Consider the following 27,096-nt stretch of genomic DNA (forward strand, 5'->3'; position numbering starts at 1 on the left):
ATACAGCGTGTGCAAATGAGGTAAGATAAGGGAGGTAAGGCAATAAATAGGCCATGGTGGCGAAGTAATTACAATTTAGCATTTAAACACTGGAGTGATAGATGTGCAGAAAATGAATGTGGAAGTAGAAATACTGGGGTGCAAAGGAGCAAAATAAATACTATATGGGATGAGGAAGTTGGATGGGCTATTTACAGATGGGATATTTACAGGTGCAATGATCTGTGAGCTGCTCTGACAGCTGATGCTTAAAGTTAGTGATGGAGATATGAGTCTCCAGCTTCAGTGATTTTTGCAATTCGTTCCAGTCATTGGCAGCAGATAACTGGAAGGAAAGGCGGCCAAAGGAGGAATTGGCTTTGGGGATGACCAGTGAAATATACCTGCTGGAGCGAGTGTTACTATGGTGACCAGTGAGCTGAGATAAGGCGGGGCTTTACTTAGCAAAGACTTAGATGTTATAGTTCCAATTCATCCCAAAGGTGTTAGATGGAGTTGAGGTCAGGGCTCTGTGCCGGACAGTCAAGTTCTTCCACACTGATCGACAAACAATTTCTGTATGGACCTCGCTTTGTGCATGGGGGGAATTTTCACATTGAAACTGGAAATGACCTTCCCCAAACTGTTGCCACAAAGTTGGAAGCACAGAATCATCTAGAATGTCATTGTATGCTGTAGTGTTAAGATTTCCCTTCACTGGAACTAAGGGGCCTGAACCATGAAAAACAGCCCCAGATCATTATTCCTCCTCCACCAAACATTACACTTGTCACTATGCAATGGGACCAGTAGCGTTCTCTTGGCATCCATCGGACTGCCAGATGTTTAAGTGTGATTCATCACTCCAGAGGACACGTTTCCACTGCTCCAGTGACCAATGGTGGCGAGCTTTACACCACTCCAGTCGACACTTGGCATTGCGTTTATATTTTTGTTCAGTATATACACTACCAGTCAAAAGTTGGACACACCTACTCATTCATGGGTTTATTTTTACTATTTTCTACATTGTAGAATAATAGTCTAGACAACAAAACCATGAAATAACACATATGGAAACATGTAGTAACCAAAAAAGTGTAAAACAAATCAAAAAAATTTACATTTGAGATTCTACAAAGTAGCCACCCTTTCCCTTGATGACAGCTTTGAACACTCTTGACATTCTCTCAACCAGCTTCATAAGTTAGTCACCTGGAATGCATTTCAATTAACAGGTGTACATTTGGGTTATTTCTTTGTAATGTGATATTACAGGAGGACGCTTCAAGAGCTTCCCCTTTGGGTTATTTCTTTCCTTCTTAATGCATTTGAGCCAATCAGTTGTGTTGTGACAGGGTATGGCTATATAGAAGATAGCCCTATTTGGTAAAAGACCAAGTCCATATTATGGCAAGAACAGCTCAAATAAGCAAAGAGAAGCGACAGTCCATTACTTTAAGACATGAAGGTCAGGTCAAGTCGGAACATTTCTTGAACTTTTAAAGTGTCTTCAAGTGCAGCCGCAAAAACCATCAAGTGCTATAATGAAACTGGCTCTCATGAGAACCGCCCCAGGAAAGGAAGACCCAGATCCGCTGCAGAGGTTAAGTTAGTTACCAGCCTCGTTTGAAGCCCAAATAAACGCTTCAAAGTTCAATTAACAGACATCTCAACATCAACTGTTCAGAGGAGACTGCATGAATCAGTTCTTCATGGTCAAATTGCTGCAAAGAAACCACTACTGAAGGACTCCAAGAAGAAGAGACTTTCTTGGGTCTAGAAACACGAGCAATGGACATTAGACCGGTGGAAATCTGTCCTTTGGTCTGATGAGTCCAAATGTGAGATATTTGGTTCCAACCTCTGTGTCTTTGTGAGACGCAGAGTAGGTGAACGGATGATCTCCGCATGTGTGGTTCCCACAGTGACGCATGGAGGAGGTGTGATGGTGTGGGGGTGCTTTGCTGGTGATGGTCTTTTACAGAGAGGCTGTATCACAAACTGAGATGAGGGGAACATAAGGTTTCCGATAGCAGAGAGTGGACCGTGGAGACATTTCACCGCCAGATGAGCCTATGAATATATAATACTGTATTGTTGTGGAGGCATTAGCTTACACTTTACAGACTGATACCTTAGAGCTGAGCGAGTGAGCGAGCCTCTACACTCTTAGAGGGCTCATACTGTAGTAACCCTCGCTCATCCTTCTGAAATGAAAGAAGAGTTAAGTGATATTGAGGTGGTGGGGTTGTTTTGGTGTGATATGGAGTCGGGGGGGGGGGGGGTTAACTAATGTCATTATTAGCAAAGAAAGGTTAATTAATAAATCCTCTACAGGATCGGTGTCCCGTCCTCGGGATGGTTGAGCTAATGTAGGCTAATACGAATAGCATGAGGTTGTAAGAAACAAAAACAGTTCCCAGGACATAGACATATCTGATATGGGCAGAAAGATTAATAAGAATTTTAACTAACTGCACTGTCGAATTTACAGTAGATATAACAGTGAAATAATACCATGCTATTGTTTGAGGAGAGTGCACAATTATGAACTTAAATGTATGAGTAAACCAATTAGACAGTCTTGATACATTTTGAATAGATATGCAATAGTTCCTTGGATCAGTCTGAAATATTACATATACACTGCTGCCATCTAGTGGCCAAAGTCAAAATTGCACCTTGGCTGTAATAATACATTATGGCCTTTCTTTTGCATTTCAAAGAAGGTAAAAAAAAAAAAAATGTTTGTTTCTTTGTATTATATTTAACCAGATCTATTGTGTTATATTCTCCTACATTCCTTTCACATTTCCACAAACTTCAAAGTGTTTCCTTTCAAATGGTACCAAGAATATGCATATCCTTGCTTCAGGTCCTGAGCTACAGGCAGTTAGATTTGGGTATGTCATGTCAGGGGGAAATTGAAATACAAAAAAAAAGGGGGGCAGATCCAGACGAGGTTTTTAACAAGCGGCCTGCTTGTCGAGACATGAATATTTACACAAATCACTCGTTGGTTAAATAGCCTACAGGAAGACAAACAAATTAATATGCTATTCTGTAGTCTATAGAATTTTTCAATTTTTTTTTTACTATTCCAGAAGCTGTTTTAATGAACCGTGTCGATTATTTAAACAGCTGAATATCAACTGTCGGGTGGCAAGAAGACGCAACTCGCACAACGGATTGGTGTGAGGTGAGAAAATTGTTCTAATAAGTCCAGTCACCAGGCAAAATGTCTCAACGCAATCTCAGGAGAAGAGAGCAGTTTTGATGGCAATTATTGAAACGAGGGAAATGCCAGCTTTCCAGTGCTGTGTGATTTATTTCTCAACACCCCCGCCCCCCCTCCCAAAATGGCAGCATTTTACAATCTGAATGTCAGGCATGACAGAAAAGTAACCACAGGATTTGTATAGGCCATTTGAATGAACAAACAGTAGGCCACTGTAAAATTCACACTAATTATAAACAAAATCACAATTTTATTAGTGCCAGTGGGATTGTATCGGGGTTAAACAAGCAACTATCATATTTAGTCTGATCTAGCTAATGATTCGCCCACTGGGCTGAACAACCCGACGCTTCAGCCATGCAGCCACCATGCTGCATCAGACAGGTGATCGTGCATCGGCCATGCAGCCACCATGCTGCATCAGACAGGTGATTGTGTATCAGCCATGCAGCCACCATGCTGCATCAGACAGGTGATCGTGCATCAGCCACCATGCTGCATCAGACAGGTGATCGTGCATCGGCCATGCAGCCACCATGCTGCATCAGAGATTTTATGTTTGGCTGTTATATAAGGTACTTGCCCAGGCTGCAAATGAAACATGCAATCACCCACAATTGAAATTCAGCGTGCATAACTTGCTTTCCTGTGATCTTGGCCCGTGCCAGTAATTTTCACTTGGTACTGGCCCAGAATGCCACTGGCAAATGTACCTGAATGTGAAGCCCTGAAATAAGGTGCCACGGAATGAGTCACTCCAGACGCAGAGGGAGAAGAAAGAAAAAAAGAAAGCAACAAAAACCTTTCCGCTGCCATATCACCGTTTAAAACATTCAACTAGTCAGATGTTACAATTCTGGGTTTATTAGTTAGCCCACCCCACACACACTCCGCCACCATCTCGTCTGACAACCTACGCTTGAGTGTCACGTCGCCATGGCAACATGTTCCGCGTGTGTGTGTGTGTTCTATGACTCACTCCCTGAAAGTTGCATCGGTGGTGCTTGAAATTAGGTACTGTGGACCCGGAGAGGGAACTGGTCTGGAATAAAAACACAGAGACGGAGCTAAAATAGAACAAAACTAAATAACTTTGTGCATGGTCACCAGGAAATTACTGATGCACAAGATCTGAGGTGCTGCTGCTATAACTTTGACATGCTTCTGCTCTTCTCCCCCTCCCACCCTCTCCTCCCATCTTCTCTTCTCTTCCTCCCATCTTCTCTTCTCCCCCTCCCATCTTCTCCCCCTCCCATCTTCTCCCCCTCCCATCTTCTCCCCCTCCCATCTTCTCCCCCTCCCATCTTCTCCTGCTCTTCTTCCCCCTACATCTCACATGTGTCCTTTCATTTATCTGACCCTTTTTAATACACATGCCATCTGAGCTGTGGAGAGTAACACCTCTGCCTTTATCAAACCACTGTACTTTCTCCCCCTGCACCTCCCCCTCCCAGTTCTTCTTCTCTCCAGGCTGAGACACACCAGAGAACGACCCATCAATCAATCAAAGTCAGGTTAAGACTTGAAGGACTGATTTTTCCACTGACCAGCCTGCTTGAGGAGGAGAACACTACCCTAGTCTCTCTTCACTGGGAACATTCCCTTATTTTTCCTGGCTTATGTCATGCAAGTAAGCATTTAATTGTACTGTGTACACCAGGTATATCCTGTGTAAATGAAAAATAAACTTTGATTTGAGAAATATTGTTTTACAACATTGTCAAGTAAGAAAAATACTAGTTCATGATATAGCATGTGCAGTCTCCCACCCAAAAAATATGCAAGAATATAATGCACAGTTAATGTGATATTACAGGAAGAAGCTTCAAGAGCTTCCCCTACAAGCTGTGTTATTACAGGAGGGAGCTTCAAGAGCTTCCCCTACAAGCTGTGAAATTACAGGAGGAAGCTTCAAGAGCTTTCCCTACAGTTGCCAACAGAAAGTGTCAGATACTGCTATAACACTTCAAATACATCCTAATTGTTCATGTTTTGCTACTGAGTCGTATGGCTGAAAGTAAATATACTTGCAGAGAAATGGCATCAGTCAGTAAATTAATGCAGCTACACTGGTTATTGTTACTCTATGAACATCTTTATAGGGGAACGGCAGGTGTTACTCCGCTTCAAATGGCCGCTTTAGAGAGAATGACTAGCAACTTGATCGTTCCATCTGGAGAGATGCATCGTTGTCGGTACAAGCCAGCCAAGCTGCTGCATCGTTGTAGGTACAAGCCAGCCAAGCTGCTGCATCGTTGTAGGTACAAGCCAGCCAATCTGCTGCAACGCTGTAGTTACAAGCCAGCCAATCTGCTGCAACGTTGTAGGTACAAGCCAGCCAAGCTGCTGCATCGCTGTAGGTACAAGCCAGCCAAGCTGCTGCATCGCTGTAGGTACAAGCCAGCCAATCTGCTGCATCGCTGTAGGTACAAGCCAGCCAAGCTGCTGCATCGTTGTAGGTACAAGCCAGCCAAGCTGCTGCATCGCTGTAGGTACAAGCCAGCCAAGCTGCTGCATCGTTGTAGGTACAAGCCAGCCAAGCTGCTGCATCGTTGTAGGTACAAGCCAGCCAAGCTGCTGCATCGTTGTAGGTACAAGCCAGCCAAGCTGCTGCATCGTTGTAGGTACAAGCCAGCCAAGCTGCTGCATCGTTGTAGGTACAAGCCAGCCAAGCTGCTGCATCGTTGTAGGTACAAGCCAGCCAAGCTGCTGCATCGTTGTAGGTACAAGCCAGCCAAGCTGCTGCATCGCTGTAGGTACAAGCCAGCCAATCTGCTGCATCGTTGTAGGTACAAGCCAGCCAAGCTGCTGCATCGTTGTAGGTACAAGCCAGCCAAGCTGCTGCATCGTTGTAGGTACAAGCCAGCCAAGCTGCTGCATCGTTGTAGGTACAAGCCAGCCAAGCTGCTGCATCGTTGTAGGTACAAGCCAGCCAAGCTGCTGCATCGTTGTAGGTACAAGCCAGCCAAGCTGCTGCATCGTTGTAGGTACAAGCCAGCCAATCTGCTGCATCGTTGTCGGTACAAGCCAGCCAAGCTGCTGCATCGTTGTAGGTACAAGCCAGCCAAGCTGCTGCATCGTTGTAGGTACAAGCCAGCCAATCTGCTGCAACGCTGTAGTTACAAGCCAGCCAATCTGCTGCAACGCTGTAGTTACAAGCCAGCCAATCTGCTGCATCGCTGTAGTTACAAGCCAGCCAATCTGCTGCATCGTTGTAGGTACAAGCCAGCCAATCTGCTGCAACGCTGTAGTTACAAGCCAGCCAATCTGCTGCAACGCTGTAGTTACAAGCCAGCCAATCTGCTGCATCGCTGTAGTTACAAGCCAGCCAATCTGCTGCATCGTTGTAGGTACAAGCCAGCCAAGCTGCTGCATCGATGTTGGTTGTAGGTACAAGCCAGCCAAGCTGATCCATCGTTGTAGGTTGTAGGTACAAGCCAGCCAAGCTGCTGCATCGATGTTGGTTGTAGGTACAAGCCAGCCAAGCTGATCCATCGTTGTAGGTTGTAGGTACAAGCCAGCCAAGCTGATCCATCGTTGTAGGTACAAGCCAGCCAAGCTGATCCATTGTTGTTGGTTGTAGGTACAAGCCAGCCAAGCTGATCCATCGTTGTTGGTTGTAGGTACAAGCCAGCCAAGCTGATCCATCGTTGTTGGTTGTAGGTACAAGCCAGCCAAGCTGATCCATCGTTGTAGGTACAAGCCAGCCAAGCTGATCCATTGTTGTTGCTTGTAGGTACAAGCCAGCCAAGCTGATCCATTGTTGTTGCTTGTAGGTACAAGCCAGCCAATCTGATCCATCGTTGTAGGTACAAGCCAGCCAAGCTGATCCATTGTTGTTGCTTGTAGGTACAAGCCAGCCAAGCTGATACATTGTTGTTGGTATAAGCCAGCCAAGCTGATCCATTGTTGTTGGTAGGCGTATAAGCCAGTCAAGCCTCCCTCACCAAAAAATTTACATGCAAATTCCTCTGCGATGGTAAGGCCTAGGAGGGTGCAACTCGGTATGACGGTAAATACTAGGGGTGTAACGGTTCGCCAAACCCACGGTTCGGTATGTATTGCGGTTTGGGGTCACGGCTCAGTTACAGTACAATGGGAAAATTAAAATGACAACAGTTAATGTAATTTATTTTATTTGGCAAAAGACGGTAAACTAAAAAGAAGCCTATTTGTGGCCAAAGTCCAGCTTGTGTGACAGCGTTCACAATGCCCCTGGCATTGTCCGCCGTGACGCCCTGGCATTGTCCGCCGTGACGCCCTGGCATTGTCCGCCGTGACGCCCTGGCATTGTCCGCCGTGACGCCCTGGCATTGTCCGCCGTGACGCCGTTCACAATGCCCCTGGCATTGTCCGCCGTGACGCCGTTCACAATGCCCCTGGCATTGTCCGCCGTGACGCCCTGGCATTGTCCGCCGTGACGCCGTTCACAATGCACCTGGCATTGTCCGCCGTGACGCCCTGGCATTGTCCGCCGTGACGCCGTTCACAATGCCCCTGGCATTGTCCGCCGTGACGCCGTTCACAATGCCCCTGGCATTGTCCGCCGTGACGCCGTTCACAATGCCCCTGGCATTGTCCGCCGTGACGCCCTGGCATTGTCCGCCGTGACGCCCTGGCATTGTCCGCCGTGACGCCCTGGCATTGTCCGCCGTGACGCCGTTCACAATGCCCCTGGCATTGTCCGCCGTGACAGCGTTCACAATGCACCTGGCATTGTCCGCCGTGACGCCCTGGCATTGTCCGCCGTGACGCCCTGGCATTGTCCGCCGTGACGCCCTGGCATTGTCCGCCGTGACGCCCTGGCATTGTCCGCCGTGACGCCCTGGCATTGTCCGCCGTGACGCCCTGGCATTGTCCGCCGTGACGCCCTGGCATTGTCCGCCGTGACGCCCTGGCATTGTCCGCCGTGACGACCTGGCATTGTCCGCCGTGACGCCCTGGCATTGTCCGCCGTGACGCCCTGGCATTGTCCGCCGTGACGCCCTGGCATTGTCCGCCGTGACGCCCTGGCATTGTCCGCCGTGACAGGGTTGTTATGTTGGTCCTCCCTAGTAGAGGTTTTCACGGGTGTAATATGCATAAATAAGTCATACATTTAAAAAAAAGACACCTGTTCCGAACGGACCTGAGTGCAACTGGACCAGTTCCGTATAAACCCGGTCCGATCCGAGGGAGGGAAGCAGCAGAAATTACATTTGTAAACTACTATATTAAAGCCGTTACAAAAACTCTGAAAATGTCCATGACATATCTAATATTGGAATGATAGTGTTTCACAGTATTCCTTACCCACCAGTGTTGTGATTGGCTGTGATATTCACCTATTCATTTCTCACGCCAGAGTAGCAACTGTTCTGACTTTGTGGCTGGGTTATCTAGCGGAAGTCGACCATCATGTCCTGGTTGCAAAAACTCTACACTGTTTGCTCAATTTCAGTTTGTGAATCACTGAACCATCTTAGTCGCTTTGAAATCGTTTCTCAATGGTGGACGCTTCAAAACAGCTGTAAAAATTGTTTTGTTTTTGAAAAACTATTTCACAGCAGTTTAGATGGTACAATGATTCCCTACACTATTCAGTGCTTGTTTTCTCTCAAAATTGTAGAATTTTAGCAACCAGGAAATGAGAGTTAATTCCACAAGAAAACAAAGCCAAAGTCAGAACAGCTTTCCAATTTTAACAGATGCCGCCCCGGCAGGAGAAATCAATAGGCGAAAATCACAGCCAATCACAACACTGGCATGTAAGTCATTCTGTGAAACGCTATCATTCCATAATTGTAATTCCATCTTCCATTGATTAGATAATCTTCTAATTTGCTTTGCCACACAAAAGGCTCTATGACCGTAGTGCCCCATTGATGACTTGTGATTGGCCGACAACATCCAATCCTGTTTCATCCACCACACCGCTCCCCATCGTACAGACCTAGTTTCCGATTGCGCATCACAAAAGGACCATTTGACCGTTAAGACTTGAATTCTGATTTGAATTCTGCCTTTCGTTGTTTTAACAGAATGGGATAAAGATGTTATGGGATAACAGCGCAGGCATAGCCTATAGACCTCGTGTTTTAAATCAAAATAAATTGCAAATATGTATTTATTCAAGTTCAAAGTGCGGACCGAAGTCCTCGCAGCGAACGGTTCTTTACACCCCTAGTAAATGCACATAGCCCACACCCTGTCATGCAATGCCTTTCGATTGTAAATGCCAACTTTGATGGCTCATGCCCTTCACCCTACAGTATGTGACTTAGAGTCATGAAATTCAGTACATAGGTCTCTCTCCCCACTAGGACCAATAAGGTCAGCCATGATAAGAAAAGGGAGGGAATAGCGGACATTTTACAGGCTCCTGACCTATTTTGTGTATTATTTCGCACGGATCGTAACTTTATTTTTGCACATTTCCACCATCGTTTTCGAAGACCAAAAAGAGCTTCTGGGACATCAGAACAGCTATCACTAACCTCGATTTGGACGAGGACTTCTACTTCAATGAGTCGGAGGTGAAAGACATTGATTATCTCGGACCATGCCCAAATCCCAGCCACTCGAAGGAACCTGCATGTGCTATAGAGGCCGGCAGGCAGAAACCTTGACGAGAATACATCCAAGTGGATAAATCGCCTCTACCCTCCATTCTATTGGCGAACATGCAATCACTGGAAAATAAACTGGGTGAGCTCTGTTCGATACTATCCTATCAACGTACTCTGAACAACTGTAATATCATGTTTCTCCAAGTCAATGCTGAACAAGGACAAATATAAATCTAGCTGGGTTTTTTTTTTATACATTGGCAGAACAGAACGGTGGAGTTGGGGAAGCCCAGGGGAAGGAGTGTGTGCGTCTCTCTAAACAGCTGGTTCGCGATCACTAATATTAAGGAAGTCTCTAGATTATGCTCTTCTGAGTTAGAATACCTCATGAAAAACTGTAGACCATACCATTTATAGAGAGATATTCATTGTTTTTCGTAGCTATTTTGCACACCACAAACCAATGTTGGCACTAAGACCAAACACAACGAGCTGTACAGGGCCATATACAAACAAGAAAATGCTGACCTAAAGCACGCTGCTAGTGGTCGGAGACTTTAATGCAGGATAACTGAAATTCGTTTGACCTCATTTCTAAATCAGCATGTCACCTGTGAAACTAGAGGAGAAAAAAAACATACATTTTACACGCAGCACCCCCTTTGCATTCCATCTGGAAAACCTGACCATCATAACCATCTTCCTGATTCCTGCTTACAAGCACAAACCCAAACAGGAAGTAGCAGTGACACACACAATACGGAAGTGGCCCGATGAAGCGGATGCTAAGCTACGGGACTGTTAGGCTAACACAGACTGGAATATGTTCATGGATTCATCCAATAGAATTGAGTTTACCACGTCCGTGTCATCGGCTTCATTAATAAGTGCATCGACGACATCATCCAGTAAGTACATCGAGTGAACAAAACATTAGGAACACCTTGATGATAGTGGTGCTCATTAACAGGCACATGTTGTCAAGAGACATGCCCACACATTCTCAGGGATGAGAGTCTAGCTAACCTGTAGAGTTTGGTTCTGTGTGGGCAGCATGGGGGCGCTGTCGGACAGGGATGAGAGTCTAGCTAACCTGTAGAGTTTGGTTCTGTGTGGGCAGCATGGGGGCGCTGTCGGACAGGGATGAGAGTCTAGCTAACCTGTAGAGTTTGGTTCTGTGTGGGCAGCATGGGGGCGCTGTCGGACAGGGATGAGAGTCTAGCTAACCTGTAGAGTTTGGTTCTGTGTGGGCAGCATGGGGGCGCTGTCGGACAGGAAACCCATTCATGGAAGCTCATCGTCTTACAGCGACCATATTGTTTCAGCTACAGTCTTGGAAAATGTTGCCTTTGAAACAGTGCATCCATAGATGCTATATAACAAATTTGGTAGTAGTCAACATGGTAAAAAAAAATTGGCCAAAATACTTAATGCGTATTTTATGATCATATTGATTTAGAATATTTAATAAGTGTGGTGAGGAATATAGAAGCAGCTCATCCTAGGGTGATGTGTCCAATTTGTCCTGATGGTGACACTATGGGGCCAGTGTGTGAGTGTTTGACTATTTATATATGTATATATATATGTGTGTGTGTGTGTGTGTGTGTGTGTGTGTGTGTGTGTGTGTGTGTGTGTGTGTGTGTGTGTGTGTGTGTGTGTGTGTGTGTGTGTGTAGAGAGAGAAGCATTTCATTGTGAAACGCTAGTACTCCTGATGGACCTCGTCAGGAAACTAACACTTTGGCCATCTTATAAACTCACACATTTACCAATACCTAGCTTGAACCCCAGCAACGCTGCTTGCAGCTTCAACTGTTTTCGTTATGACTTGTTAATATATATATATATATAGGGAGGGCGTATAAAGGTCAAGTGAGAATGGGCATGTTTGTGTTATTGAACAGAGATTGGAGGAGGAGGGTTATCAGGTTGACAACAGCGTGGGCTGACTTGGACTAGCTCTTGTTATCAGCAAGCAAATGCTACAAAATATATTGGACTGCATTCTGTAGTCTACATCGTCTCCTTTCAAAAATAAACTGCTTCATCTCTCGCCTCTTTCTCGCCTGTCCCCTCACACGCAAAAATAATATGATTTCCCCATCATCCCTTTCCAATGGGTAGGGTACATAAAGCTGTAGGTAAGACAAGCTACACTAGACGAGGTCCTTCACTGGACTCCTCCCAGGGGACAGTTGGGGGCTGGGGGGGGGGGGCAGAAGAGAACCTTCCCTGGACTCCTCCCAGGGGACAGTTGGGGGCTGGGGGGGGGGGGGGGGGGGGCAGAAGAGAACCTTCCCTGGACTCCTCCCAGGGGACAGTTGGGGGGGTGAAGAGGACCTTCACTGGACTCCTCCCAGGGGACAGTTGGGGGGGTGAAGAGGACCTTCACTGGACTCCTCCCAGGGGACAGTTGGGGGCTGGGGGGGGGGGCAGAAGAGAACCTTCCCTGGACTCTTCCCAGGGGACAGTTGGGGGCTGGGGGGGGGGGGGGGGGGGGGCAGAAGAGACCCGAGGTACCCCTACCTCCCAGTCTAGACAGAAGAGACCGAGAGGAACCCCTCCCTCACCGTCTAGACAGAAGAGACCGAGAGGAACCCCTCCCTCCCCGTCTAGACAGAAGAGACCACATACTTCATGACAGTTGTAAGTAAAGCTCTTACACAGCTGGAGAGGAGAGAGAGGAGCAGGCATTATGTCCTTGTCGGTCAGATCCCAAAATACTAACATATTACCCACAAAAAGGAGAATTCTCACTGCGGCTGGGCAAAAACTGACATTTACGAATGCGTAACAGATTTCATCCGTATTCATGAGTCGGTAGGGCCACAGCCTTAGCATGCAGACAGAATACACTCCACCCCCATGTTCTATTAGCTGGCACTGCAGACAGAGAGAGAGCCAGACAAACTGCAGCCAACTTGGACTCAGTGCAGATCAAACTCCCCGTCTGGTTTTGTCCTCCCTGGGCTAAAGGAGGCATCTCCCATGTACTTTATTTGAACCAATTGAAGTCCTCAGGAAGTGGATGAAGACCCATACCTCGTAGCAAGGCAGAGGGGAGGGGCCACAGGAATATACAGGACTAACAGGAAGAGGACTAATTAGTGGTTGTAAAGATCAAGTGGTCTGCTACTAAAATTGATACGGTCTCCTCATAATTAAAAGGGAAAATCCACCCACACTATATATATATATATATATATATATTTTTTTTTTCTTCTTCTTCATTAGTCCATTGTTAACACGATCCCAAAATGTTTTACATGTCAGCAGTCAAGTTTAAGATATTGGACATGTTTTTTCTTCTCCCGCTCTACCATCTGGGGTCACTGCCGACCACCGCCGCCATCTGGGGGTCACTGCCGACCACCGCCGCCATCTGGGGGTCACTGCCGACCACCGCCGCCATCTGGGGGTCACTGCCGACCACCGCCGCCATCTGGGGGTCACTACCGACCACCGCCGCCATCTGGGGGTCACTACCGACCACCGCCGCCATCTGGGGTCACTACCGACCACCGCCGCCATCTGGGGGTCACTACCGACCACCGCCGCCATCTGGGGGTCACTACCGACCACCGCCGCCATCTGGGGGTCACTACCGACCACCGCCGCCATCTGGGGGTCACTACCGACCACCGCCGCCATCTGGGGGGTCACTACCGACCACCGCCGCCATCTGGGGGTCACTACCGACCACCGCCGCCATCTGGGGGTCACTACCGACCACCGCCGCCATCTGGGGGTCACTACCGACCACCGCCGCCATCTGGGGGTCACTACCGACCACCGCCACCATCTGGGGGTCACTACCGACCACCGCCACCATCTGGGGGTCACTACCGACCACCGCCACCATCTGGGGGTCACTACCGACCACCTCTACCATCTGGGGGTCACTACCGACCACCTCCGCCATCTGGGGGTCACTACCGACCACCGCCGCCATCTGGGGGTCACTACCGACCACCGCCGCCATCTGGGGGTCACTACCGACCACCGCCGCCATCTGGGGGTCACTACCGACCACCGCCGCCATCTGGGGGTCACTACCGACCACCGCCGCCATCTGGGGGTCACTACCGACCACCGCCGCCATCTGGGGGTCACTACCGACCACCGCCGCCATCTGGGGGTCACTACCGACCACCGCCACCATCTGGGGGTCACTACCGACCACCGCCACCATCTGGGGGTCACTACCGACCACCTCTACCATCTGGGGGTCACTACCGACCACCTCTACCATCTGGGGGTCACTACCGACCACCTCTACCATCTGGGGGTCACTACCGACCACCTCTACCATCTGGGGGTCACTACCGACCACCTCTACCATCTGGGGGTCACTACCGACCACCTCTACCATCTGGGGGTCACTACCGACCACCTCTACCATCTGGGGGTCACTACCGACCACCTCTACCATCTGGGGGTCACTACCGACCACCTCTACCATCTGGGGGTCACTACCGACCACCTCTACCATCTGGGGGTCACTACCGACCACCTCTACCATCTGGGGGTCACTACCGACCACCTCTACCATCTGGGGGTCACTACCGACCACCTCTACCATCTGGGGGTCACTACCGACCACCTCTACCATCTGGGGGTCACTACCGACCACCTCTACCATCTGGGGGTCACTACCGACCACCGCTACCATCTGGGGGTCACTACCGACCACCGCTACCATCTGGGGGTCACTACCGACCACCGCTACCATCTGGGGGTCACTACCGACCACCGCTACCATCTGGGGGTCACTACCGACCACCGCTACCATCTGGGGGTCACTACCGACCACCTCTACCATCTGGGGGTCACTACCGACCACCACCACCATCTGGGGGTCACTACCGACCACCGCCACCATCTGGGGGTCACTACCGACCACCGCTACCATCTGGGGGTCACTACCGACCATCTCTACCATCTGGGGGTCACTACCGACCACCTCTACCATCTGGGGGTCACTACCGACCACCTCTACCATCTGGGGGTCACTACCGACCACCGCTACCATCTGGGGGTCACTACCGACCACCGCTACCATCTGGGGGTCACTACCGACCATCTCTACCATCTGGGGGTCACTACCGACCACCGCTACCATCTGGGGGTCACTACCGACCACCGCTACCATCTGGGGGTCACTACCGACCACCGCTACCATCTGGGGGTCACTACCGACCAGAGCCATACACAGTATATACAGTGCATTCAGAAAGTTCAGACCCCTTGACTTTTTCCACTTTGTTTCGCAACAGCCTTATTTTATAAAACAATAGTTTTTTCCTCTCAATCAACACACAATACCCCCCCCCCAAAAAAAACAAATCTAACCAAAAACAGGTTTAAAGACTTCAGCAAATATATAAAAACAAATTAAAAACTGAAATAACAGATCTTGACACTCTCCCTCTCGTGCGTCTCTCCCTTTGTAAATATGTCTGTAAATCTTTACAGCTGTTGACATGTTATCCTGTGTGTTTGATTGAATTCAGTCCAGGAAGCCTCGTAATCCAGGATTGAATCAGATTAATGCTGCTGGCCCCAAAACAAACCTAGAAGATTTGATCTCAGGGATTCAGATGGTAACAAAAATCACAATGTTCATTTGGTTGTCATAAACAAGGCACAGCCTCAACCCTAACCTTTTGCCAATAAAGTTAATTGAATATTTTTGATTTTAACCAAAAAAAATAAAGAGCTTTACTGGTGTCCTGAAATACACAGAAGAAACCCCTACAGGCTCTGGTCTAAAGTAGTGCATTACACATGAAGGGTTGCATTGGACAGACTCCTTCCGATAGAGCAAGTAGAAGCTTTTCTGTTGGGCCTGGCAGTATGTAGAGAAGAGTTCAGATGGAGAGTACCAGAGTCATGTGTTTATAGTTGGGCCAATGTGGTTTCTGCATTATGATACATTTACATGACATTACAACATTCTATGGCAGCCATTTTAGCTCCCAATTAACATGACATGGCAGGGACTTTTCTGCTCTTGTAATCCTTGAGCGGGCCGTTTAAGTGTGTGTCACTTAAGTCCAAATAGTATAAAAAATAAATATGTAGGAAAGACAACGTGCCCATCATTTCCTTTCAACAATATAATCTTTGAGAACTAACATTCACCAAAATAAAACCTAGACGGAGAATTAAAATTCCCAAAACAATGAATTTAGCAGTATTCATTTAGTTATTACCGGTATGCTAGAACAAAATAACACAGATTTATCCATGGTAAAACGCATAGAATTAAGAAATTCGCTTTAAAATAATATTCTCAGCTGCATGGAGAAAACCCAAGAATTGCAGGAAATTGACTTACATTCTATAGTTAACAATAACTGCAACGTAACAATGTCAACGAGTTTACTAAATTACAGTTCATAAGGAAATCCAGTCAGTTCATACGGAAATCCAGTCAGTTCATAAGGAAATCCAGTCAGTTCATAAGGAAATCCAGTCAGTTCATAAGGAAATCCAGTCAATTCATAAGGAAATCCAGTCAATTCATAAGGAAATCCAGTCAATTGAAACGCGTTCATTAGGCTCTAATCTATGGATTTCACATGACTGGCCAGGGACGCAGCCAATCAAACAGTTCTTCAGACAAAAGGGCTTTATTACAGACAGTAATACTCCTGTTTCATCAGCTCTCTGGGTGGTTTGGTCTCAGATATCCCTCAGTTTCACCAGCTCTCTGGGTGACTGGTCTCAGATACTCCTCAGTGTCATCAGCTCTCTGGGTGACTGGTCTCAGATGCTGTCCTGGGTGACTGGTCTCAGATGCTGTCCTGGGTGACTGGTCTCAGATGCTGTCCTGGGTGACTGGTCTCAGATGCTGTCCTGGGTGACTGGTCTCAGATGCTCCTCAGTTTCATCATCCTTCTGGGTGGCTGGTCTCAGATACTCCTCAGTTTCATCAGCTCTCTGGGTGACTGGTCTCAGATACCCCTCAGTTTCATCAGATGTCTGGGTGGCTGGTCTCAGATACCCCTCAGTTTCATAATCTCTCTGGGTGGCTGGTCTCAGATACTCCTCAGTTTCATCAGCTCTCTGGGTGACTGGTCTCAGATACTCCTCAGTGTCAACATCTCTCTGGGTGACTGGTCTCAGATACTCCTCAGTTTCATCATCTCTCTGGGTGTCTGGTCTCAGATACTCCTCAGTGTCAACATCTCTCTGGGTGGCTGGTCTCAGATTATCTATTATATTTTTGTTCAGTATACAATTTCTCCACAGCACAGTAGGGAACACTAAAATTTTGCGGCGCCAACGACCGACCTCTGCCATGCTCCCTGCCACGCCCACCACTTAAAACCCCCCCTTTTTTTTTACTGCACAGGGAATATGTTAAAAAATATATATATAAAAAAATAATTATGCATTCACGTCACTAGGACATTCAAGTTAGCGTCATAGAATTGCTCGTCATTAACATAGCATTGTTTAAATATTCCCCATGTTATGTAACTGTCTAGAACTAGAATACTAAATTCTAAAGCTCCCTAAATACAATATAAATATATATATATACAAAAGCATGTGGACATCCCATCAAATTAGTGGATTCGGCCACACCCGTATAAAATTGAGCACACAGCCATGCAATCTCCATAGACAAACATTGACAGTAGAATGGCCTTAAGAGCTCAGTGACTTTCAACGTGGCACCATCATATGATGCCACCTTTCCAACAAGTCAGTTCGTTAAATTTCTGCCCTGCTAGAGCTGCCCCGGGGAACTGTAAGTGCTGTTATTGTGATGTGGAAACGTCTAGGAGAAACAACGGCTCAGCCTCGAAGTGGTAGTCAACACAAGCTCAGACCAAGAACAAGACCGCCGAGTGCTGAAGTGCGTAGCACGTAGAAATCTTGTGTCACACTCACTACCGAGTTCCAACTGCCTCTGGAAACGGCAACACAAGAACTGTTCGTCAGGAGCTTCATGAAGATGGGTTTCCATGGCAGCTGCACACAATCCTAGGATCAACAAGCGCAATGCCAAGCGTTGGCTAGAGTGGTGTAAAGCTCGCCGCCATTGGTCTCTGGAGCAGTGGAAACGCGTTCTCTGGAAATACGAATCACCATCTGACAGTCCGACCACCAAACCCAGATTTGTCTGATGCCAGGAGAACGCTACTTACCCCAATGCATAGTGACAACAGTAAAGTTTGGTGGAGGAGGAATCCTGGTCTGGGGCTGTTTTTCCATGGTTAGGGGTAGGCCCCTTAGTTCCAGTGAAGGGAAATCTTAATGCTACAGCATACAATGACATTCTAGACGATTCTGTGCTTCCAACTTTCTGAAAGACAATTTCCTGTTACAGCATGACAAAGTGTGCACAAAGCGAGGTCCATACAGAAATGGTTTGTCGAGATCGGTATGAAAGAACTTGACTGGCCGGCACAGAGCCCTGACCTCAACTCAATTTAACACCTTTGGGATGAATTGGAACGCCGACTGCGAGCCAGGCCTAATCGTCCAACCTCACTAATGCTCTTGTGGCTGAATGGAAGCAAGTCCCCGCAGCAATGTTCCAACATCTAGTGGAAAACCTTCCCAGAAGAGTGGAGACTATTATAGCAGCAAAGGGGGGGGACCAACTCCATATTAACGCCCATGATTTTGGAATGAGATGTTCGACGAGCAGGGTTAGGGTCAAATTTGAACATGTAGTGTACTTTCTCACAAAAAAACAAAAAAGAGGAAGAGACGAGAAAGAAAACAAAACGCATAAAGAGAAAGAGGGTTTCCATTTGAGATAGGATGATCTGCAGACACTACAGTGGTAACATCCCCTCACAGGCTGGGTCCCGTTCTCTCCCAAACAGCACCCTACTCCCTATATCGTGCACTACTTTTAACCAGAGCTCTATGGGATTCCCCATGGGCCCTATTCCTTATGGGCCATGGTCAAAAGTAGTGCACTATGTAGAGACTAGAGTACCATTTGGGATGCAAAATGGAAGGGGGGGGGTTGCTCTGATCTGTTGTAGTGGTCGCATTAGTTCTCCAGCAGCAGTTGAGATGAGGACTAGCTGATAACATTGTGATAGAGAAATCACTACAGTGGGCTCTTATGTAAATGGTCATATTTAAATGAGACACACTGGGAGGGGGAGAGAATAGTAAATGTTATCTCTGTATGAAAAACACAATGTGCTCCGAAAGCAAAAACAGTCAAGAACAGGCACCGCTCTGCTGGTGTCCAAGTGGAACCCTGTTCCCTATTGACTACACAATAGGCCCCGGTCAAAAGCAGTGCACTATATAGGGAATAGGTTGCCATTTGGGACACACTCTGAATGAGTTGGTAAATAGAACAGAATAATGTCATGGTTTTTGTGGGGGGGGGGGGGGGGGGGGTCTACCTGCTTTAAAAACATTGCATTTGTTTTTTTGCCATTGTCCAGTGTTATCAGATCAGTCCAGACCAAGGAAAGGAGATGAAAGGAAAGGACGCGACAAGACATTTGAGAAGCCACCCAAGGCACATCATCCCAATATACTTTCCTCTATTAGTGGTCATGAAGGAAAATGAGAGGGCCCCAGAGTAGGGGCCCCAGAGTAGGGGAGAGGGCCCCAGAGTAGGGGAGAGGGGCCCCAGAGTAGGGGAGAGGGGCCCAGAGAAGGGCCCAGAGAAGGGGAGAGGGTCCCAGAGAAGGGTTGAGGGCCCCAGAGTAGGGGAGAGCGTAGGCCAGCTCTCCTCCAAACCCCATCGCCCCTAGACTTACATCAAAGTTGTTGAGAGCGTAGGCCAGCTCTCCTCCCCCGGGAGGGTGGTTGAAGGCAGCATCATCAGAGGCGGTAGCCTGGGCAGCATTAGAGATGCCTGAGACGGCATGCTGAAGCTGCTTGTAGATCAGGTCACGGTTCGCCTGGAGAACGGAATTAAATTCAACATGTTATTTAGGGGGAAACTAAAGATAATAAAATACATTAACAAGATGTGTCTCCGAAGAGCTTTGAGATGCTGTATGTAATGAAATGTGCTATTGAACTTCCATCTATTCTAATTTCATCCCAGAGGATAGCTCTTGAAAGCATTAATTAAAACAGTTTCAAGGACCACTTAGTGGGCATCGAAATGATTGAAGACACTGTCCTATTACAGACCTTGTACGCGGCCACGTCCGGGTGTTGGAGGCAGGCGCGGGAGGCGGTGTAGAGCATGGGGATGTTCCTCTGGAGAACACCGCGGGCAGCTGCCATCTGATCCTTATGGTGAACATCCTTCAACTCCTACGGAGAGGGGAGAGACAACGGCATCATAATTATTACACTATTTGGAGACATTACATGGTCTGAGTGACCTAGATTCTCCTTTCTGCCTGTCTGTCTGTCACTCCCCTGTGGTGATACAGCACAGTCATAATCAGGCCATTCCAACAGGCCTCGCTGTACAGCTTTAATGCATGGCCCCGTGCTACTGGCCCCGTGCTACTGGCCCCGTGCTACTGGCCCCGTGCTACTGGCCACCAGCGTTATTTTATGGGATAGACAGCACAGACTGCTGCCTCCCAAATGACATTATTCCCTATATAGGGCACTATAGGCCCTACGGTCACTAGTCAAAAATGCATTATATAGGGAATAAAAGGCAGCCGTGAACTAAGCAAAATAAACTGAAGGCTTGGAAAGGAAACCTAAAGTATTAATATTATAGTATTTACATAAATTAAATCAACATAGGCCTGCCTCACACGAACATACTGTCGTACCATCACACTGCAGGAGGAATTGTATGCGTCTTAAGTTAATATAGAAACACATTTATTTCACAACAACCTGGTTGGTTTGGTGTTAAATCTGAACCTAAAGAGATTGGGAGAGAAATAGGAAAATAAACATTTAGGCCAAAAATAAGAACATGTGAAATAATAATGATGAGCATTGAGAGAACGTCCTATAATGTGTGTGTATATCCTATCTGAACAACCGGGTGATGCTGCTCATCCCATTACTCAGCAATGTCACCTGGGAAATTCATCAGGAAATACACGTCACTGTTACTACAGCTTTACGTGACGGAGGCCCATTCCCACAAGAACACCTTCTGCTACAGATACACTGCAATGTAAACTTGCAAATATGTCACGTCTTGGTCGCTACCTCTGGAGGAAGCACACAACACTCAACCCTGTCAACACAACACTCGACAGTTGGACCCCTCTTAGCAGGGTCATGTAAACAGAACAGTCTGAGCCAACACTCTCTTAGCAGGGTAATGTAAACAGAACAGTCTGAGCCAACGCTCTTAGCAGAGTAATGTAAACAGAACAGTCTGAGCCAACGTTCTCTTGTAATGTAAACAGAACAGCCTCTGAGCCAACACTCTTAGCAGGGTCATGTAAACAGAACAGTCTGAGCCAACACTCTCTTAGCAGGGTAATGTAAACAGAACAGTCTGAGCCAACGCTCTTAGCAGGGTCATGTAAACAGAACAGTCTGAGCCAACGCTCTTAGCAGGGTAATGTAAACAGAACAGTCTGAGCCAACGCTCTTAGCAGGGTCATGTAAACAGAACAGTCTGAGCCAACGCTCTTAGCAGGGTCATGTAAACAGAACAGTCTGAGCCAACACTCTTAGCAGGGTCATGTAAACAGAACAGTCTGAGCCAACGCTCTTAGCAGGGTCATGTAAACAGAACAGTCTGAGCCAACGCTCTTAGCAGGGTCATGTAAACAGAACAGTCTGAGCCAACGCTCTTAGCAGGGTCATGTAAACAGAACAGTCTGAGCCAACGCTCTTAGCAGGGTCATGTAAACAGAACAGTCTGAGCCAACACTCTCTTAGCAGGGTAATGTAAACAGAACAGTCTGAGCCAACGCTCTCTTAGCAGGGTAATGTAAACAGAACAGTCTGAGCCAACGCTCTCTTAGCAGGGTAATGTAAACAGAACAGTCTGAGCCAACACTCTCTTAGCAGGGTAATGTAAACAGAACAGTCTGAGCCAACACTCTCTTAGCAGGGTAATGTAAACAGAACAGTCTGAGCCAACACTCTCTTAGCAGGGTAATGTAAACAGAACAGTCTGAGCCAACGCTCTTAGCAGGGTAATGTAAACAGAACAGTCTGAGCCAACGCTCTTAGCAGGGTAATGTAAACAGAACAGTCTGAGCCAACGCTCTTAGCAGGGTAATGTAAACAGAACAGTCTCTGAGCCAACACTCTTAGCGGGGTAATGTAAACAGAACAGTCTCTGAGCCAACACTCTTAGCGGGGTAATGTAAACAGAACAGCCTCTGAGCCAACACTCTTAGCAGGGTAATGTAAACAGAACAGTCTGAGCCAACACTCTTAGCAGAGTAATGTAAACAGAATAGTCTGAGCCAACACTCTTAGCGGGGTAATGTAAACAGAACAGCCTCTGAGCCAACACTCTTAGCGGGGTAATGTAAACAGAACAGTCTCTGAGCCAACACTCTTAGCGGGGTAATGTAAACAGAACAGCCTCTGAGCCAACACTCTTAGCGGGGTAATGTAAACAGAACAGTCTCTGAGCCAACACTCTTAGCAGGGTAATGTAAACAGAACAGTCTCTGAGCCAACACTCTTAGCGGGGTAATGTAAACAGAACAGCCTCTGAGCCAACACTCTTAGCAGGGTAATGTAAACAGAACAGTCTCTGAGCCAACACTCTTAGCAGGGTAATGTAAACAGAACAGTCTCTGAGCCAACACTCTTAGCAGGGTAATGTAAACAGAACAGTCTCTGAGCCAACACTCTTAGCGGGGTAATGTAAACAGAACAGTGTCTGAGCCAACGCTCTCTTAGCGGGGTAATGTAAACAGAACAGTCTCTGAGCCAACACTCTTAGCAGGGTAATGTAAACAGAACAGTCTGAGCCAACACTCTCTTAGCAGGGTAATGTAAACAGAACAGTCTCTGAGCCAACACTCTTAGCAGGGTAATGTAAACAGAACAGTCTGAGCCAACACTCTTAGCAGGGTAATGTAAACAGAACAGTCTGAGCCAACACTCTCTTAGCAGGGTAATGTAAACAGAACAGTCTGAGCCAACACTCTCTTAGCAGGGTAATGTAAACAGAACAGTCTGAGCCAACACTGAGCCAACACTTAGCAGGGTAAACAATAGTATTGCAATGTTTTTGAAACAGCTGAAATGTACAGTCATTTTCCTTAAATTGGAGTTTAATTTAATTTTTACCTGAAATTGTAGTAACAGCCTGTTACATTCTGAAATTCTCTGATTTTAAATCTTTTTTTGTTTGTTGCTTGACTGCACAGGGAAGCCATCGAGGCACAGGGAAGCAGCAACTCCACAGGGAAGCCACCGAGGCACAGGGAAGCAGCAACTCCACAGGGAAGCCACCGAGGCACAGGGAAGCAGCAACATTTTGAATTGTAATTTGCATTTACCTCAATGACTTCCATATTGACAAAACTAAGCCTGGTTTATTCTAAGGTAGCTTTAACACGGTAGCCTGGTTTATTCTAAGGTAGCTTTAACACGGTAGCCTGGTTTATTCTAAGGTAGCTTTAACGCGGTAGCTATGGTTCAGCAAAACAATTCAGCTAGCCAGCACGTTTATGTGAGGACGCAGAAATGATTTTGTTACGCTAGCTAACGTTACCTAGCTGTGTAGCGTAGATTATAATAGTGACACGAATAACGTTACTGTACTTACTATTCGTATGGACGAGGGGTAAACGTTAAGTATTGATTACGCTAAAGTTGCTTGATCCTGAAGCATGTTAGCTAGCAGGACTTTGCTGTGTTATTGTTATAGCTAATTTAAATGTGTACGGACGAGAAAATAAACCCCTTAACTACACATACTTGTGGATTGTAGTTTTATTTAAAGAGTGTAATATGGTTTGGTTCCATTATTCAATATTGTAATATGTTCTTAGAAGAAAAAGTTTAAATCGGCTTGTTAAATTGCGTGTGCTTACCGGCTAGTAGCTACTGTGATATTTACAGGAAATGTGAGCTACGAATACCAAGACTGTCTCCTTGCCAGCCACAACAAAACGCAAGGCAGTAATGTGAACTGAAAACAAGAAATCTCTTCAGTCACTCTGCTCCTCAGACTCCGTCAATCGTAGTGGAAATAGGACCTCGTTAGCTAAGCCACCTAATAACACCCTTCTCCCATGTCGCTCTCCCTCGCTACATCACACCATCTCCTTCCTCTCACCATCCCTCTCAATCCCCTGCCATCGTTAACCCCCACCTCCCTCTCCCCTGTCCTCACCTACCCTTCATATTCCTTCACCTAACTGTCATCTCCTCTCCCTCTCTAACCCAGAAACATCCCCGCAGTACAGACCTGACTGCTGTCTCTTGGCAGCCATCTCACTCCCTCAGACGTTCCAGTACATACCTGCTGTCTCTTGGCAGCCATCATGTTGAGTTTGTCCACCTCAGGTTTCAGGGCCTTGTACTGTATGCCCAGGTCCTGCTCTGTTCCAGCGTTACGCACCTTCACCAGGTTCTCCTCCACCTATAGGGGTTGCAGAGGAACGCACGGTTTAGACAGGCAGGGTTCTCTGCGTCACTTTATGGACTGGCTACACCACTAGTACAAGTGTATATTTCATTGATTTACTTTGTTATCGTTTAAGGCCAGGCACCACAACCTTGAGTATTCTTTGCTCACTAAAATAATCCATCTCTGACACGTGAAATGTTGAATATATCCAAACATAAAAATCGGCAATAGGAGAATATGTGAGGGAGGGAGTGAGAGAGAGCAGGAAGGAGAGAATCCACATTTGTTCCTCTATTTGATCATGTCAGCAGCCGGTTTTGAAAAGCACGACGGAAATGTAGCCTGGGGAACAGCAGGACCTACATTCAGGTTCAACGCTCAATCAGCATCCTCATATTCAGATCCCATCATGCATTTCATAAGGGGTTTTGGCCCCAAATGGCACCCTATCCCCTACATAGTGTACTACGTCGACCAGGGCCCATGGGTTTGAGCTCTCTAAGGCCCTTAGGGCTCTGGTCAAAAGTATTGCACTACGTAGGGGATAGAATGCCATTTTGGGACTCTGAAAACTGTAGTACGAAGGCTGTTCTTCCCCGTGAGCTGCCAACACAGTCAACATGTCTCCCTCCACTCAACAGTCCATTAAAGACTCGTGCCTAGGCTACAGTTCATGCTAAATTATTCAATAGCTACTATCTGCTACAACAGAAGAACTGTTTGCCCTCCATCTTCCCCATAACACACACTAGAGATCTCATCCGGTAGTAGTATGCCTAGTGTTCAGGTTGAGCTGTTTGAATAATGCAAAGGAAAAAAAGGAACTCCCGTGAACATTTATGAAGGGAACAGAAGAAGAAGAAGAAACCTTCCTGAAATACCTTTTGCAATAGAAAGATACATATCAACTTCCTCCTCCTGTAGTCAGTCAATTGTTATCCGTCACAAACGGCACCCTACTCTCTATATTAGTGCACTAGTCTGCATCCGAAATCGCACCCTATGAGTCTTTACTACAGCGGTATTTGACAGGAACAATACTCATCTCTGAACGTGTCCGATCATGTATCCAAAACAAAGCTTGTTTGTTTTTGTCTGTAGTTCCTGGGTAGTAGGCCTCTCTGCCTAGAGAGCACAGCTTTGGCAGGAGTCTAGGCCACACGTTAGCTAGCTTACAGACTACACTTTACTATTCACACAAAGCGAGCGAGAGGCGCTGTGTCCTAATACTGTAACTCTAGGCAGGGTCCCTCTCCTATCGGTTCTAGTAGTGTAGGGAATAGATTGCCATTTGAGGCTTGGCTGTAACCAAACCCAGGGTGACAACTGAAATCCCATGTATAAACGCATGTCTAAAAGGCTCAGACCATATTCAGCCATCCATTGTGAGAACCGATAAAATATACAAAAATAAGGCTAGCTGTAGCCTATTCTATTGAGGCCCGAGGCTAGGCTAGCTGTAGCCTATTCTATTGAGGCCCGAGGCTAGGCTAGCTGTAGCCTATTCTATTGAGGCCCGAGGCTAGGCTAGCTGTAGCCTATTCTATTGAGGCCCGAGGCTAGGCTAGCTGTAGCCTATTCTATTGAGGCCCGAGGCTAGGCTAGCTGTAGCCTATTCTATTGAGGCCCGAGGCTAGGCTAGCTGTAGCATATTCTATTGAGGCCCGAGGCTAGGCTAGCTGTAGCATATTCTATCGAGCCCCGAGACTAAGTATATTATTGAGGCCCGAGGCTAGGCTAGCTGTAGCCTCCTCTATATAGCCTCCTCTACTCCTCTATAATAAACCAGCTGTAGCTTATATTGAGGCCCAGGCTCGGCAGTAATGCTCTAGCTTGAACTGAAGATGCCCATACATGTTACTTTTGACCAGGGCTAACAGGTGTATGGCTGTACAGTTCCCTCTCACATTTAGTCATTTAGCAGGAAATGACTAAACTCTCCCCCACGGGAAAACATTTAAACATCTCAGGATTCAGGAACCACTATCAATTTGATACGATCCTATAATCCACCCAGAGTCTGCCTGTACAGCATCCCAAATGGTGCACTATGGGCCCTGGTCTAAAGTAGTGCACTTCATAGGGAATAGGGTACCAGCCCTGGTCTAAAGTAGTGCACTTCAAAGGGAGCCATTTGGGACACAGCCTATCTGGAACACCAAAAGAGCCATCATCTCTGTCTCCTGCAGTTGGCTGGCAACACCCACATGATGCTACAGGGAACCACAGGGTGGCCAGTGTCCAGAGCATGCCAGGGCTTCATCTCTCTAACATGATGCCCCAGGGTGGCCAGTGTCCAGAGCATGCCAGGGCTTCATCTCTCTAACATGATGCCACAGGGTGGTCAGTGTCCAGAGCATGCCAGGGCTTCATCTCTCTAACATGATGCCACAGGGTGGCCAGTGTCCAGAGCATGTCAGGGCTTCATCTCTCTAACATGATGCCACAGGGTGGCCAGTGTCCAGAGCATGCCAGGGCTTCATCTCTCTAACATGATGCCACAGGGTGGCCAGTGTCCAGAGCATGTCAGGGCTTCATCTCTCTAACATGATGCCACAGGGTGGCCAGTGTCCAGAGCATGCCAGGGCTTCATCTCTCTAACATGATGCCACAGGGTGGTCAGTGTCCAGAGCATGCCAGGGCTTCATCTCTCTAACATGATGCCACAGGGTGGCCAGTGTCCAGAGCATGCCAGGGCTTCATCTCTCTAACATGATGCTACAGGGTGGCCAGTGTCCAGAGCATGTCAGGGCTTAATCTCTCTAACATGATGCCACAGGGAACCACAGGGTGGCCAGTGTCCAGAGCATGCCAGGGCTTCATCTCTCTAACATGATGCTACAGGGTGGC

At 47.2% G+C, this 27,096-nt stretch overlaps 1 pseudogene; it reads right to left on the reverse strand.

The window, feature by feature from the left end:
* Positions 1–27,096, reverse strand: part of LOC120042726 — a 278,307-nt pseudogene that overhangs the window by 211,271 nt on the left and 39,940 nt on the right.

Source organism: Salvelinus namaycush, unplaced genomic scaffold, assembly GCF_016432855.1.
Source record: "Salvelinus namaycush isolate Seneca unplaced genomic scaffold, SaNama_1.0 Scaffold76, whole genome shotgun sequence".
Taxonomy (NCBI): Eukaryota; Metazoa; Chordata; class Actinopteri; order Salmoniformes; family Salmonidae; genus Salvelinus; species Salvelinus namaycush.